Source organism: Urocitellus parryii, chromosome 16 (assembly GCF_045843805.1).
Source record: "Urocitellus parryii isolate mUroPar1 chromosome 16, mUroPar1.hap1, whole genome shotgun sequence".
Lineage (NCBI taxonomy): Eukaryota > Metazoa > Chordata > Mammalia > Rodentia > Sciuridae > Urocitellus > Urocitellus parryii.
Window position 1 is genome coordinate 9,492,216 of NC_135546.1, and position 16,835 is coordinate 9,509,050.

Genomic DNA, 16,835 nt, shown 5'->3' on the forward strand with positions numbered 1-16,835 from the left:
GTAGAATGAATACACGTCATCTGAGGTAGGGAGCAAAGCCCTTCCTCTCCTTCCAAAACCCAGAGCCCAAGCTATCTCATAGCCTGAGACCTCAAGCACTAGTTGGCAGTGGGCTGAAATCCATTTCGCCCCTTTTGGAGATGCTGGGAGGGCGCCTCGCCTGGACGCGCATCTCTGTGCGAGAGCGGCTCTGTTCAAAGCCCTTATTTTTCTGTTTGCGGTTTATTTACTTAAGCATTTACAGCTTCCAGGAGCAGGGGGTCTGCTAGAAGCAGGCTCAGAAACGAGATTGCTATTTCTATTTATTTTCTGCGTCTCAATCGCTGCGCTGGCAAGTCACAACAGGGTTCCTTTATTTGCGCACCAGAGAGGTTTGCGTTCCTTTACCTCCTGCCGGGCGACGAAAGACGCACGCAGTTCAGAAAAGTGCTCTCAGGCGACCCGCCTCTCTTCCCGGTAGAGTGGACCGTCGCTTCCAGACTTAGGTTTTTTTGTGTTTTGTTTTTTCAAGAAACACTAGCAGGGCAGAGCAGATTAAGTAAAGACAACCTCGCGCCTTTAATCCTTGACCGCAAACACTGGCGTTTTTGTGCCCCGGATTTCTGAAATTCTTGGCTCAGGGACCCAAAGAGGGGGTGGAGGGGGTGGAACGGTGGACAACAGCTTGTAAAAAAAAAAAAAAAAAACTTCCCAAAGCAGAAATTCAAGCCCCTCCCCGCTTCCCGGTCCCCTGTGTCACCTGGATTCAGGGTAAGGGACACAGCCACAGGAGAAAAGTCCCCAGGGGTTGGGGGCGCCCCGGGCTGGGTGTCCTGGGGGATCGCGAGCTGCAAGTCCGGCGGGCCCGGGAGGAGAGCCGACTTTGCAGCGGGGCCGCCCCGCAGGACGCCCCTCCCCCGTCCCCGCGCGCATCTATTTAGAGCCCAGCCCTGGAGCCCAGGGGATTCTGGGACTTGTAGTTCCTCCCAGGAGCCCTGGGCGCCGGCACGACCAGGGACTCGGACTACATTGCCCAGGGAGCTTCCCGGCCTATAAAAAGCGCCTGGAGCCGCTTCAAAGTGCAGTAACCATGTGGATGTTCTGCTGAAGCGTTTCCTCAAGCTTGCTGGGGTGGGAGGAGTGGAGGAGGAGGTGGTGGTGGAGGAGGAGGAGGCAGGGGGTGGAGAGAGAGAGAGAGAAAGCGCACGCCGAGAGGAGGTGTGGGTGTTCCGCTTCCATCCTAACGGAACGAGCTCCCTCTTCGCGGACATGGGATTACCTAGCGGCTGCTAACCCCTCTCCTCGTCCTGCTCCCCCAAGTCGGAGTGGCTCCCTGGGCACCAAGGTAGAGGCTGGGGCCGGGCAGAGGGCGCGGGGAGTTGGCATTGGCTCCCCGGGCGCAGAAGTTTTTGCCCCGCTTTCTGGGAGTTCTTGCATGCACTTGGCATGTATGTGGGGGTTCTTTTACTGCCGGCAGTTTATTTGGAGGTCTCCTTTCAGGCTTAAAAAAAACCCCAAACCCAGATATCCTCCCTGGACTCCTGTGCCTGGCTTTTGAGGGCTCCCCATTCTGCACCGAAATGGCATTCCCCCAAGTTGGAAACTGTTGGAGCAGCTGCAGGAAATAGTTTTTTTTTTTTTTTTTTGAGGGGGGTTGAGGGGGTGTCATAAGTGAGTCTGCTCAAGGAAGCAATCTTTCTAAAAATGTAGCCCTCGCGCTGCATGGTTAGGAGAATAATGCATGCGTGGGGGCCCCCGCGGGGAGGGTTTTTTTTAAAAAAACGGAAGAAAACTGGGGGAGCGGTGAGGGCAGAAGTCTGGACTGAGCTCCTGCCCAATGAGGATGCGGGTTTCCGATACTTATGGTCCGCGCGGGGAATCGAGTGCTTTGGGATCTGTCAAACACTTCGCTTAGACCCAGCTTCATGCACGTTCGAAGTTTGTGTGTGCCCGGTCTCACTTGTCAGTTATGCCCTGGAAATAAACAAGCGAAGTTACCTGTAATCTTTGCCAGGTGATCCCACCAACCTTTCTGCCAAATTTGGAGGGGAGAGAGTCCTTCCAGAAAAGGGGTCTAAAGAGGGAAAACAGGTGAAATTAGGAGGAGCATTTCTGTTAAGAGACCCAGAGAGTTTCATACTCAGTGGTCTTTCTTTCTAAATATCTAGGCGCTGACTACCGAGGAGCAGGATTCGCATTCCTGGCTGGGCGTACTTTGGTAACAGAGTGCCTGACCCGGGGTCAGGTGAGTGTGGAAGCCTGAGTGCTGTAGTCAGTAATGAGTTTTTGTTGTTAATCTGTTTAGTTTTCTCTAAGCAGTCATGGGAGTGGGGAGTAGGAAAGAAAGGTAACTCCATGGCTGGGTCTTCAAAATTTGTCACTGCCTTTAATGAGGGCTTTAGGGAAGCAGAGAGCTGGTGGATAGCCCTGCTTTGCACTATTTATTTATTTGTACTGTGGATTGAACCCAGAGGTGACTTCACTATTGACCATATCCTCAGTCTTTTCTTTTTATTCTTTGTTTTGAGACGGGGTCTCTTGAAGTTGCTTAGGGTCTTGCTAAGTGGCTGAGACTGGCCTCAAACTTGCAAACCTCCTGCCTTGGCTTCCAAATGGCTGGGATTACAGGCGTGTAAAAGTGAAACAGCATGAAGGCTTTTGAGGGTATAAAGCATTAAATGGAGCTATAAAGGGGGCGGGGGACACCGCTGACCTGAGAAGCAAGCTGATGTTTTAGATTCTGATGATTGCAGTGTGTTTCATCTGCCAAGATATGTAAGCAAAAATTTAATGCCTCTCTCAAAAACAGTCACTTTTTTTTCTTAGTGTGAACATGTGTTTAATTAGAGTAGGTTGAATTCCAAGAAATGAGAGTGGTTGCTGGCAAGTTGAAAGAATTAGAACTTTAAAATGGGAAGTTAGTTCTTGAAGAATACCCTGACTGAAACTACCTGCATGTCAAGGAATCTGATGTGTCTCTACTGTTTTGGTGCTTCTTGTGGGATAGGAGCCAGGGCAGCGTTTATCTGTAAACACAACAGCTCCTATTTTTTTTCCCCAAAATGGTCAGACTGCACTTCAGGCGAGGGAGGTCTCAACGGGTGCATGTACATCCCCATTGCTGCAGATTTGGCTGACAAAAGTTTTTTCTTCTGAAATGGTCTAGAGCAGGGTAAACAACAGGGCCATGGGGGTGGGGGGGCAGAGGGCGCCTGGGTCTTGGTAACTTCTTTAACATTCTAAATATTTAGCTGTTCCCTGGGCTACAATCTTTGGGCTTTTCTAATTAGAAAATAAAAGCCAGACGCTTCATTATAGCAGTATAGTGCTTTTGTTTCCTGTTGATAAGATCCTCAGGAGTGCTGGTGGAGTGAGAAGCATTTGGATGTGTAAGGTCTAGTTCATTCTTGGAGTTTAATTGACTCATGACTGTGTGCGAGCTCATAGAGCCAAAGACAAGGTAGAGTTCTTCCCTTCAGAGTGAGGTGCAGACGAGGAGAAACTGGTCCATAGACTGTCCACTACTAGATTGCTAAAATATCAAGACTGGCACTTTACGTTCTTGTAACCTAGATGCACAGCCATATGTCATGTGGCTCATATATATATATATATATATATATATATATATATATATATATATATATATATATCTTTACCTGTACCTTTAAGCCAGGTATGTAAAGAAAAGGTATAGAGTGTGAAATTGCTCGGAAGCAACATGTGACCCCAAACATTGGAGCAATATTGCAGGAGTGGCTGGGTGGGAGTAAACTGCTGTTAATGAAATGATTCTTATGTCATATGATGATGAGCTAACTATACTTGGTAGAAGGAGGAAATGACATAGTCATAGATGGGGATAAAAGAGTGGATATTTGAGGAGGCCTTTAATAGTGGACAAGTTCATTTGGAAAACTATATGTCGAAAGTCTGAATCAGAGTACCACACAAAATCACCAGGAACATTGTCCACATTCAGCATTAGGCTTCTCTGAGGTCAATGTGTACCTGAGGTAGACATTTTTTGTTTTTGTGAGGGTGCTGAAATTGAACCTAAGGCCTTTCTCATGCTAGGCAAGTACTGAGCTACATCTCCAACCTTTTTTTTTTAATTTAATTTTTTTTTTATTCATTTAGGTACCGGGAATTGAACTCAGGAGCACTGAACCACTGAGTCATATCCCCAGCCCTATTTTGTATTTTATTTAGAGACAGGGTCTCACTGAGTTGCTAAGTGCCTTGCCATCGCTGAGGCTGGCTTTGAACTCATGATCCTCCTGCCTCAGCCTCCTGAGCTGCTGGAATTACAGGTGTGAACGGCTCAACCCTTTTATTTAAAGACAGGGTCTCACTAAGTTGCCCAGGCTGGCCTGGAACTTGAAATCCTCCTGCCTTAGCCTCCCTAGTTACTGGGAATACAGAGTGCGCCACTGTGCCCACCTGAACTACATATATATATATTTTTTTTAATTTTTAATATTTATTTATTTTTTAGTTTTCAGCTGACACAACATCTTTGTTTGTATGTGGTGCTGAGGATCGAACCCGGGCCGCACGCATGCCAGGCAAGCGCGCTACCGCTTGAGCCACATCCCCAGCCCTGAACTACATATTGATCATTTACATCAAGGTGTCCACGCAGGTTGAAAGGGTCACGTGTTTCTCCATGCAGAGAATTTAAGAGTTTAAACCGCATTTAGTCTGATCTGTTAAATACTGGTCGTTTCTCATCTACCCTCCCTTTTAGCTCGTCACCGGCTGCGCAGAATATTTCAGTTTTTCATCTCTTTCAAGTGTGCATATTTGCGCATGTGAGTGTGCACATTGAAAGAACAACTTGTTCTTTGACCAATTCAGTTCAGTACATAAAATCTAATCAAGATTTTCTTTATCTTGTTGGGAAAGATCGTCATGTTCCAGATTAATTAGTCTTCACATCAAGTCCGGTGAAAGTCTTTAAAGCTTGACAATAGTATCATCCATTTGAAATAGAATGGGTGTTTTTTTGGAGGGAGATGGATTTCTATTTTTTTTTTTTCTTGGTGCTGGGGAAATCGAACCCAGGGCCTCAGGCATAGGCGGGTAAATAAGTGCTCTACTGTTGCACAAAATCTCCAGCCTGAGTGTCTTCTGTTGAAGACTGAGAGATGAGATGGTTGCTCGGAGGAGAATAGACTAGTTCTACAAGAAAGATCTGTGGACTTTTCCCTTGAAGTATTTTCAGCTGAGGTAGATCTGAGGGAGAGACCGACTCTGCCTCTGATCCATGGAATACAACCCACTGACTTTCAGAGAAAAAACTCACGTGGCTTTTTAGCTCATTTATGATGAGCTCATGGAAATTCTGATTTTTTTTTTTTACATGCAGCTCTTAAAAAACAAACCAAATGAAACAACAAACACCAAATATGAATGACAGGGAAAAAATTTTAAAAGTAGGCCTAAAGTTAGGTTTCTAGGTCAAGCTATCCTTGGATACGTCTAATTAAGGAGTCTACACAAGGCCACTGTCCCATGTCTTTTGCTGTTGGTTTGATCTTTTAAAACATTGCATTTGCAGGCTTTCTATGAACTAAAAGTGCTTTTTTAAAAATTTTTTTTTTTTTGAGAGAGGAGAGAGAATTTTAATATTTTTTAGTTTTCCGCGGACCCGACATCTTTGTTTGTATGTGGTGCTGAGGATTGAATCCGGGCTGCACGCGTGCCAGGCCAGCGAGCCACCACTTGAGCCACATCCCCACCCCTGCTTCCCCCCCCCCTGCCCCAACACTTTTGCTGTTTTAAGTTTTGCTGTGGCTCTTTTGGTGACACTGATTAGGCTTGAAGTTAAAGACACGAATGACACAATTTTTATGATTCCTTCCAATTGTTACCGTGTCTGTGGTTCCTGGATGATTGCTAATGAGGATCAGCTGAATATACAGCCGTCATCATCATCATCATCATCATCACCACCACCACCACCACCACCACCACCACCATCACCATCACCTGTTAAACTTTGAGATTCCCAGAACGGGGTAGAGGTTAATGAACTTGGTGTGGCGTATCTATTTAGCAGATTCAAAAGCCTGTTAAAGTGGTTGCGATTCAAGCATTTTATTTGTTCAGCAGATTTTCTTGTGCATCTGCTATGTGCAAATCCCATTGTTAGGATAGAGCAGTGAGAAAACAGTCCTGTCCCTAAGAGGTTAAGTTTTAGTTGGGGAGGGGGGAGTCAATTTAAATAAGCAGGTAATCGAGTATGACGGGCTGTTAAGTGCTATGGAGAAAAATAAGGGAGCAGAAAATAACAAGCGTCAACAAGAATGGGGGGGGATGCAAAGTGGCACAGCTTCCGTGGAAAATGGAATGGTGGGTCCTCAAAAAAGCTGAACATAGATCACCATGGAATGTGGCACTTCTACTCATAGGTGTGTATCTAAAAGAATTGAAAACCAGGGAGTTGAGCAGGTATCTGCTCACCCTTGTTATCAGGAGTCTTATTCGTAGTAGTCAAAGGTTGGAACAACCCAAGTGTCTCTTGATGGATGAATGGATAAACAAAGCGTGTGTGGGTGCAGTGGAAGATTATTTAACCTTAAAAAGAAGCAAATTCTGACATGTGCTACAACATGGATGTAACTTAAAGACATGATGCTTTGATGAATTCAGCCAGACACACAAGGACCCAGACACATAACTCTATGATCCTGCTTACCTGGGGTACCTAGTAAGGTAGGAATCACAGAGCCAGAATATAGTGTGCTGATTAGGGCAGGGGGTGGGAGGGTTAGAAGGAAGGAGGGAGTTTGTTCAGTGGATACAGAGTTTCAGTTTGGAAAAATGATACAGTTGTGGAAGTGAGTGGCAGTGAGGTGAATGCACCACAGAATTGTGATCTTTAAAAGTGGAAAATTATGTGTGCTTTACCACAATAAAAAAATAATAATAGCAACAACACAGGGAATGGTGGGGCCAGCTAAGGGAGTACTTAGGTAGGGGTTGAGATCAGAAAGGGCTACTTTGGTGATGTGTGAGCAAGAGATTTGTTGAAGAAGGTCAACCAGTTAGCCGTGGAGCTATCTTGGAAAAAGGATACCTGTTAAGTCTAGGCAGCCTGTGCAAAGGCCCTGCAGCGGGAGCAAGTGGGACCTGTTGAAGGCAGTGCAAGGGGGCCAGGGTGAGCACAGCTCAGGGATAGTGACAGGAGTCTGGGTAGGCAGGAGAGTCGAGGTCCCCTGGTGAGAGGACCAGATTCCTCAGGCCACCAGTGATTTCCTGAGGATTTCTAGCCTCTGACAGAATTCTCAGTGTGGTTTTCAACATGGCTGGATTCCATCATCCTTTCCAAAGAGCCTCTGGAGAGGCTAGCAAGATCCCGTGTCAGATGGGAACTCTCTAGGTGGGAAACCCAGATTTCAAGACTGTATGGTTACTCACATGACTTACCTGGGATTGAAATTCAGTTTAGTAGGAAAGGAATCTTTGTCGATAAGTAGGGAAACCTGAATTTGGTTTGCACTTCAAATTTTTTTTTTTTTACTTTTTATATTAAAAAAAATTTTTTTGTAGTTGTTGATAGACAGATGCCTTTATTTTGTTTATTTTTATGTGGTGCTGAGGATCAAACCCAGTGCCTCATGCATGCTAGGCAAGCGCTCTACCACTGAGCCACAACCCCAGCCCTTGCACCTCAGATTCTAAGGATCTCATGGTAACACAGGGGGTTCGGCACAAGCCTTCTCTGCCCTCCTGCCACCCTGTCTTCTGTCCAGTCTCATTTTAAGGTTACAAGACGAAGACCACCATTGTGCTCTCCAACATTCCTGGGGAATAAGAAACCCCATATCAGTGACTCTTGCTTGTAACCCCAGTGGACATCTTCATAGGTGCAAACCTCAGACTGAGTTATTAGGGAAGAGACACACACGCGTATTTATTGTAGTGAAACATTAGGAAGATAAGCAATGGGATAGCAACAGTTCCAACCATCCAAGGCTAGGTTCCTGGCTTTCCTCTTATTAAACACATGTAAAAATTATGTGTGTATTTAAATTTCATAAAAAGGGACTCATTCATTAGCTTCCATATGGAAACTTATTTTCTGCACCCAGAACATCTTGAATACCTTCTTAATAGACATCTGTGACTTCATTTTTCTGAAAGTTGTCTGTCCTGCTGATGGGATTTCATCTGAGTGATGGCAGGTATGAAATCCCTATGGTGAAAAAAAAAATATATCATTCAGATCCATCACCACCGAGTGCAGCTTTTCTCACTTGCTTTATTCTGTTCTTTTCAGAAAAATAATTGGAAGATAAAACATTACTCATAGGTTACTATCTTATCACAGAAGTCAAGGCTGTATTAAGTATCACATTTCTCGTTTGTTCAAGTAAATTAATTCTGTGAGGTGATACCAGGGACTCTTTCCTGTTTGCAACTAAAAGAAAAACTTGACCATAGGAAATTTTAAGACATGTGCCAGTAGCCAGTGGTCTCAATATAATGAACCCTTTTTATTCATTATGCATCCTGTATCCTCAGCCATGATCAATGGATGACCCATCTTGTTATCTTCAGACTTCTCTTGAGTCTTGGATTGCTTTGAAGCACACCCCAGACACAGCATTTCATCTGTATTTTAGTAGGTAACTTTGAGATTCTTTATGTAGACAGAAAGAAATACTTAACAAACCTACAGTTGTTCTCTCATCCAAATGCTAACCAGGCCCCGCCTTGCTTAGCTTCCTAGATTTCAAAACCAATTTTAACTTTACTTTTAATTTAGTTAAAGCCACATTTAATTTTAAATCAGACTTCTTGAGATTATATGCACATAGGTATAAAACACACACAAATAGTAAGAATGCATATAATTTAAGCACATAGCAGTTTGAATTAATATCTAAGTAAATACACTTCAAATGGTTATCTCAGTTCATGTGTTTCCACTGCACCTCTTGTTTCCTATGCAGTTTGTGGTTGTGGATGAATAGACTGGGTTTTGTATTTCCCTATGGTTTAGATTTTGCCGACTTCATTAGTATGATTTAGCTGTGTTTCTCTGTTCCCTGTGTTTGTCGTCATTTGGTAGTTAGATGTGTAGTCCTAATCAGAGTCAGGTCTTGTTTTTTTCTAAGTCTCCTTGGTAAGGTTTACTCGGGAATGATGTCACATTCACTCATAATGGATGTCTCCTATTTTGATGTTGGTGACTGCTCATTGCCTTAATCCACCAGTTTGTTTCAACTTATAAAACTCCTCATTCTTACTTGTCCTGTTTTCTTTATTAGTTAAAATACTTTGCCTGGCACGCTGGCACACACCTGTAATCCCAGGCCAAGGCAGGAGGATCACGAGTTCAAAGCCAGCCTCAGCAAAAGCTAGGCGCTATGCAACTCAGTGAGACCCTGTCAAAATAGTGCCCCTGAGGCATTAAAAAAAAAAAAGGTTTTATAAGAATAAATTTTCATGGGTACAATGGCACACACCTGTGATCTCAGCAGCTCAGGAGGCTGAAGTAGGAGGATTGTGAGTTCAAAGGCAGCCTTAGCAACTCAGGAAGACCCTGTCTCTAAAGAAAATATTTTTTAAAAGGGCTGGGGATGTGGCTCATTGTTTAAACACTCCTTGGATTCAATCCTTGCTAGCAACAAAAATAATAATAATAATAAATTGAAAAAAAATTTCCACTGAGTTTTTGGTTATTCCAGGATAGAGTTCATATAGGAAAGATAAGACCACTGCTAAATCTCTTTTTTTAATATATATATCTTTATTTATTTTTATGTGGTGCTGAGGATCGAATCACAGGCCTCGCAGGTGCTAGGTGGGCACTCTACCATTGAGCCACAACCCCAGCCACTTTTTTTTTAATATATATATTTTTAAATTGTCCATGGACTTTTATTTTATTAATTTATTTATATGTGGTGCTGATAATCGAACCCAGTGCCTCACACATGCCAGGCAAGTGCTCTATCACTGAGCCACAACCCTAGCCCTGCTGAATCTCTTTATTTTAACAACTTGAAAGATACTGTGAACCCCCCCCACCGTTTTTTTTTTTTTGTACCTGCAGTTGAACCCAGGGGTGCTTTACCACTGAGTTACATCCCTGAACCTTTTTGAGATAGTGTCTCACTAAGTTGCCCAGGCTGTCTCTGAACTTGTGATCCTCTTGCCTCACCTTCCGAGTCTCTGGGATGATAGGTGTGCACCACCACACCCAGTTGGATACCGTTAATTTTTAATGAAAACTGTAGCATGGACCCATAATGAATCCGTAGCATCTTCATGACTCTGGTTCCCAACTGAGGCTCATCTGGCAATATCTGGGAAGATATTTGGTGGTCACAGATGATCTAGGCCGAGGATGCTGCTGGCATTTTATGTTTAGAGGCCTGGGTAGCTACTGGATAGCAGACTGTTCAGCGTTTCCCATTCCACAGGATCAGTAGTGCCACCTTGAGAACCCTGCACTGAGGTGGCTGATGCGCGTGGTTATTTGTGAACATCATTGTGAACCATGCATTTAAACATGTGTTCTATGCTTTATTTTGTGTAGTTCCCCTCTCACCCCCCGCTTCCGGGTACCAGGGTTGAACTCAGGATTAACCACTGAGCCACATCCCAGACCTTTTTATTTATTATTTTGAGACAGGGTCTCACTAAGTGGCTTAGGGCCTTGGTAAGTTGCTGAGGCTGGCCTCCAACTTCCGATTGTCCAGCCTCAGCCTCCCGAGCGGCTGGGATAACACTGTGTCATTATCTTGATTGAAGTTCACATTATTTGTCCTTGGTTAAGGAGAGGGATGTCACTCAAATTGGTTCCTGAGACTTTGGATACAGCCCTAAAGGTCTTCAGTATCATTCTTGCGTTGTATATGACAAGATATTCCAAGTTCATCTTCTGTATTTCTCAAATCAGCCATTTCATTAAGGGGCCCTCATTTTTTAAGAGAGAAATGGTATTTAGAGACTTCTGCTTATCCAAGAGTGCAGACTCAAAGAAGAATACACCTAGTAGTGGTTCATTGACGAGGTTATAAGGCAGAGACTCTTAAAATATTATGTTATACATTAACCAAAACAAAACTCTGACTGGGCATGTGGTGTATACATGGAATCCTGGTGGCTCAGGAGACTAAGGCAGGAGGATCCCAAGTTTGAGGCCAGCCTCAGCAACTTAATGAGGCCCTAAGTAACTTAGACTTTGAAAATAAATTAATTAATAATTGAAGAAAAACCTGAATTGTTTTTCTTTGTAACTCCGGGGCTCAAGTGATCCTCTTTCCTTAGCCTCCCAGGTAGTGGGGACTATTGGCGTGTTCCAATACGCTGTCAAACACCTAAACGGTTTTTTTTTTCTTTAATATCTTTTTAGTTGTAGATGAACATGATACCTTTATTTATTTTTATGTGGTGCTCAGGATCGAGTCCAGTGCCTCACACATGTTAGGCAAGTGCTCTACCACTGAGCTACAACCCCAGCCCCACCTAAACATTTTTAATGAAAGCATTTCCACAGAACATTTGGTACACCTTTGCCTGTTAGAATTCTGACATAATCTCAACTTCCTTATTAATTGGCCTGAGTTTTAGTAGGAATCTTACTTTGTTCCACATGCTTGTTTGTCTAGTTGTGTGACACTTTGCTAAGAAGTAGGGAAATCCATTTCATGGGCCTTGATTGACTTTTTTAAGTGGATTAAATAGACTAGAAAGTATCAAAGAGTGTTGTGTTGATACAGGTTGAATATTCTTTACCTGAAATGCTTGGAACCCGAAGTGTTTTAGATTTCTGATTCTGGAGTACTCGCATACGTGTAATGAGATGTGTTGGGATGGGTCCTATGTCTTAAAATGAAATTCATTTAATTTCACATGCTCCTTATACACACAGCCTGAAGGTAATTTTATACAATATTTTAAATAATTTTGTGCATGAAACTTTGTTACAACGGTGTGGAATTTTCCAGTCCCAGCATCACATCATTGCGTGAACAACTTTGAATTCTGTAGAACAACTTTGAATTCTGTAGCATTTCAGATTCGGGCTTAAGCGCACTCAACCCATACTTAAAAAGAATGGTGTATGTGGGGCTGGGGTTGTGGCTCAGTGGTAGAGTGCTTGCCTAGCATGTGTGAGGCCCTGGGTTTGATCCTCAGCAACACATAAAAGTAAATAAATAAAATAAAGGTTTAAAAAAAAAAAAGAATGCTTTACCTTTGGGGGAAAAAAAATGAATGGTATATGTTGCAACAAAATATTCTCCCCCCTCCCTCTTCTCTCTCACTCACAGTGAACGTGGGGTTGTGATTTCAATATTTTTTTCTTACTGTGGGTTGCACCCAAGAGTTCCAACAACACTGTGCTGCATCTGTGCTCCTCACTGTGCAATCCCAGGCCACCATTCCTGGCTTTCACCTAGGAACTTGTCAGCAGCTGCAGACTCTTCAGGCCCCACTGAGTCAGAACTGGAGGTTTTCGTGCTATCTCCAGGTGACAAGCTCACCCTTGAGATGCTGTACCGGGGGATGCTTGCTTGCTTGCTTGCTTGCCGGGTGCTTTTCTGGTACTTGTCTTTTTATAGTTCCCTTGTTTTTTTTCGGGGCTGCCTCTCACCTGTTGAGACTGACCTTTGAACTTGCCCAGCAGCCTTCTCCTTTTCAGTGAAGTGGAAAGGGAGCCCAAAGCACAGCCCAAGAGGAGATTGAGCAGGGTGGTCAGGTTCCTCCCTGACCAAAATGGAAACTTCATATGTTTAGTGATGCTTTCATTGGCTGTTCAGGTAGCTGTGGAAAGACATGGCCACCTGGGGAACCTACGAGGGCTGTGAGATCTCTGTCTCTCACACACACACACATACAACAACAACAACAGCAAAACAGCTGCATTTCAACCTGCTATTTTCAGATACTTCGAGGAATGGGCAAGTTATGTTTTAGGACCTGTCTCGTCAGCCAGATTCATGGATTCGGTACTGTTAATTACTACTCATCAGGAAAATCTGAACATACGAGAAAATGATCACTAGCCTCCAAGTTCCTTGGTGGTTTTTGGTTATTTGCATTTCAAGAAGAGCTTTTTATCTAGGAAGTGATTTTTGTTTTGCAAAAACAGCCAAGAAGCATCCCAGGCACCTATTTTCTGAACAGAAAAACCTGATAGGACACCCAGACTGAGGGAGGTCCATCTCTTTGCTTTGTGGTGTGTCTGTGCACATTCTGCCTGTTACTCTCTGCCCCCTGTGTTCTTCCACACCCTCTCTGGTTGGCCATTGCCATGTCCTGCTGTTCCTTATGATGCAGCCCAAATGATTTCTCCTCTAAGAAGTTTCCTAATACTTGAAACTCTATTATTTGGAATTCCACAGCACTTGCACTTGATCTGTTTTTCTCATGGACCTTCAAAAAAAATCCACAAGTGTACCTCGTACATAGAAAGTACTCATAAAATATTTGTTGAAAGAAGTATTTTTTTTTTTTTTTTAATACTGAGGATTGAACTCAGGGGTACTTCGTTACTGAGCTATATCCTCAGCCCTTTCTTAAATATTGAGACAGGGCCTCACTAAGTTGCTCAGGACCTTGCTAAGTTTCTCACGCTGGCCTCGAACATGCTATCCTCCTGCCTCAGCCTCCACTGCTGGACAATGAAGTCATCTATATACATGTTTTTTCTCCTTTTGAAGATTGTAGACTGTTTCTCAGACGAATCTAATTTTTTCTCTCTCTCTGCTGATGAAATGTTTCTTTTGTTGGCATTTGGCTTTCAAAAGCCCCTTTGCTATGGATAGCAACGGGACCAGGTAGAGTGGTGTTAAGCTATTCTTTTTGATGTGTTTTGAGATGTTGCTCAGTACCACTCTCTAGGGCATGTGTGGCTTTGGGGAGTTGTCAGTGTTAATAACAGGGGAGGGAATGAGTGCTGGGCTGCAGGATGCAGACTCCTGGGCCCCCATCGTAGACTGCTTTGTGGGTACAGGCAAAACCAGAACATCTGTGTGCCTGTTTCCTTTTCTGTAGACGAGGTACAAAAACACCTGCTTCGGGTCATTGGTGCCAAGATGTATAGTGATAAATGTTTGCAAAAGATCTTAGAGGAAAAAACAAAGAAAGCTAAATCTGTGCGCCACATCAGTGGCTCTCCACCAGGGCGGTTTCTGCCCTCCAGAGGACGTTTGGGATTGTCAGGGGACTTTCTGTGGCCCTATCCGGGGAACTAGGTGGAATGCTGCTGGCATCCAGTAGGTAGAGGCCAGGGAGGCTGCTCAGCACACTTAAGTAAACAGAAGTTTCCCCACGACCAAGAACTAAGGCTCCAAAGTGTCAATAGTGGCAGGGTTGAGAAACTGTCCTGGAGTCGATTTTTATTTTTCTGAGGACATTGACCTAATTAGATTTACTGGCTTTTTGTGGTTTAGGCAGAAGGGTATCTTCTTAGGCTGAGGTGGACTTAAGAACTTTCTTTCCTTTTTCTTTTTTTTTTTTTTGTGTGTGTGTGGTTTTGGGGATTAAACCCAGGAGTGCTCTACCACTGAGCAACATCCCTGACCCTTTTTATTTTTTTTGTTTTGAAATGGTCTCTCACTAAGTTTCTGAGGCTAGCCTCAAACTTGCCATCCTCCCTCTTCAGCCTCCCTGAGACTGTAGACATGAGTCACTGTACCTTGCTTTTTTTTTTTTTTTAAAAAAAAGAAGCTCTCTATCTCTGTTTAAAAAAAATTTTTTTTTAGTTGTTGATGGACATTTGTTTATTTATATGTGGTGCTGAGAATCGAACCCAGTGCCTCACACATGCTAGGCAAGCGCTCTACCACTGAGCCCCAGCCCCAGCTCCCTGTACCTTGCTTTTTAAACAAAAAAATAAACATCCTCTTCCCACCTCCCACAAGCACTGGCCTTGGTGTGTGGAGCCCTGTGGTATTGGACTAGCTCTCACCACTAATGGACCGTGTGACCTGTAAGAAATCACTGGACCTCATCTTGGTTGGTTGGTTGGTTTTTCCACCTATAAAATGAGGAATTTTGGCTCAGTGCTGTCTACCCACCAAATCTTAAGGTTGTCTTAGTGGCTAGTTTTGAGCTTTTGATTGGCTTCTCTTACTTTGGTTCCGAGAAGTTAAGAGCAGATGTCGGTTTGGGCATCTTTTTTCAAGGAATAACTTCTGGCAGGAGGTGTCATCTGTTATGAGAACAGACTACTTAGCAGACGTCTATGTGAATAAAAGTAGCTTTGTGTGTCTGGGTGTGTGAGCGTGTGTGTGTGTGTGTGTGTGTGTGTGTGTGTGTGTTTATAAGGAGCAACACTGAAGGTAGAGAATCGCTCTGAACTTGAAATTTACAGCGGCTGTTTCTGAGATTGTCATAAAGGGCTCTGCTTGAAGCCGAAACTTCTGACTTCCTTTCCGACTGGCTGAAAACGAAAGCAGAATATGATGTGTGCTCTGAGAGAAGCGGTTTTTCACCATAGAACCAGTTATGTCGTGGTGGGGACGGGCTGTGTTTCTCAGGATGGTCTGATTGGCAGCTAATGGGATGAGAAGGCCCAGGAGGGGGCTGCGTGTGGGTGTGTCTGGTGTGAAGAGGGTGGCACCGTGTCCAGTCCAAAAACGTCCTCCTGCCGATCCTCATTTCATAAAGCAGATGATATTGTCCAAGCATCTCTACTCAAAAGGAAGTTCTGAAATTAACCCCGAGGGAGCCTAGCAGCAGAAGCCAATGCTATCAAAAGGAAAACCTTTTTCTCAATCTTGAACGAGTCCAGCATAAATGTGTTGGGTTTGCGCTACCCTGTATTTACAGCTTATGCCCATATATGTACCTGGGCGAGGGCGACTTAAGGAGACTTGTGCTCCTCCAGAGGGAGCTTCCTTGGCCCCTTCCCCGGAGGTTGGTCAGACGCCAGTGGCTCTTCCTTCTCCTGGGCATGCTTTTATTTTCTCTTTGAAAGACTTCGTGGTTTGTCTGCTCTGCCCATCACGAACCCGCCCCAGAGGCAGATGCTCCACCCCAAAGTGAAGTGGCACCTTTTACTGTGGGTCCTTATCCGCAGTTCTCAGGGGCCAGCTGCCTGACAGCCTTCGGATCCCCAGGTACTATTCAAGCCTTCACGCCTGAGCCCCTGTCTGTGATCACTAATGTTAAAGAACCTTTTTGATTTTGTTATTTTTAAAGCAAGCAGTAATCAAAACCAGCACTAAAGGACTTTGCCAGGGGCCCTTAGTGTTACAGAGGATGCATTAGAATGGAGAGGACAAGATAGAAAGGATGGACCTTTACTAGCTACATGTTTCCATAGAAGAAAGACCGTCCACCTGGAGGGTGCTTGGGGCCAGGCGGCAGAGTAGTGCTCCCTGAGTGGCATGCAGGCTCCTGTTCCTCACCTGGCTGTGCTTTGGTGGCTCTGGTTCTGTTAGGAGGAGAACATTCCAGCTTAATGCATCTTATAATGGGTCCCTTTTCTACTTGCATCCACTTGGACTGGCTGGTGGGTAGGGATGATCCTCAGCTGACTGTGAACCCTGAGATGTTTGGAAAGAGTAGTTTATGAGAACAGAAGACAGAGCAGGTGAGAAGGTAGAGTGACGGCGACCAGGAGGAACTTGCTTTCTTGGACTTCCTGTGTGCTGAATGTGCACGTCACCTTCTCTCATTTAACCCTCAGCATAACTCCAGGAGGCAGCCCCTCTTCATCTCCATTTCATAGCAGAGAAGTTGCAGGCCAGAAAGGAAGTACGTTGGTCAAGTTCACGAACTGTCCATCTCTCTCTTAGAATAAAAGGAAACCTGTGTTCAGCATGCACAAGGCACTGGGCACCATCTCCAACACAAAGCAATAAAATAAGGTGGCAAACATTTCA

The 16,835-nt window shown here is 44.2% G+C and overlaps 1 protein-coding gene across 1 annotated transcript in view; it reads left to right on the forward strand.

Annotated features, from left to right (window-relative positions):
- Positions 1-1,187: 1,187 nt before the first annotated feature.
- The window catches only part of Itpr1 (inositol 1,4,5-trisphosphate receptor type 1), a 307,500-nt gene continuing 291,852 nt past the window's right edge, over positions 1,188-16,835 (forward strand). The window contains exons 1-2 of the mRNA XM_077793448.1: positions 1,188-1,324; positions 2,148-2,224. The gene's annotated coding sequence lies outside the window, so the exon portion shown is untranslated. The remainder of the gene's footprint in view (positions 1,325-2,147; positions 2,225-16,835) is intronic.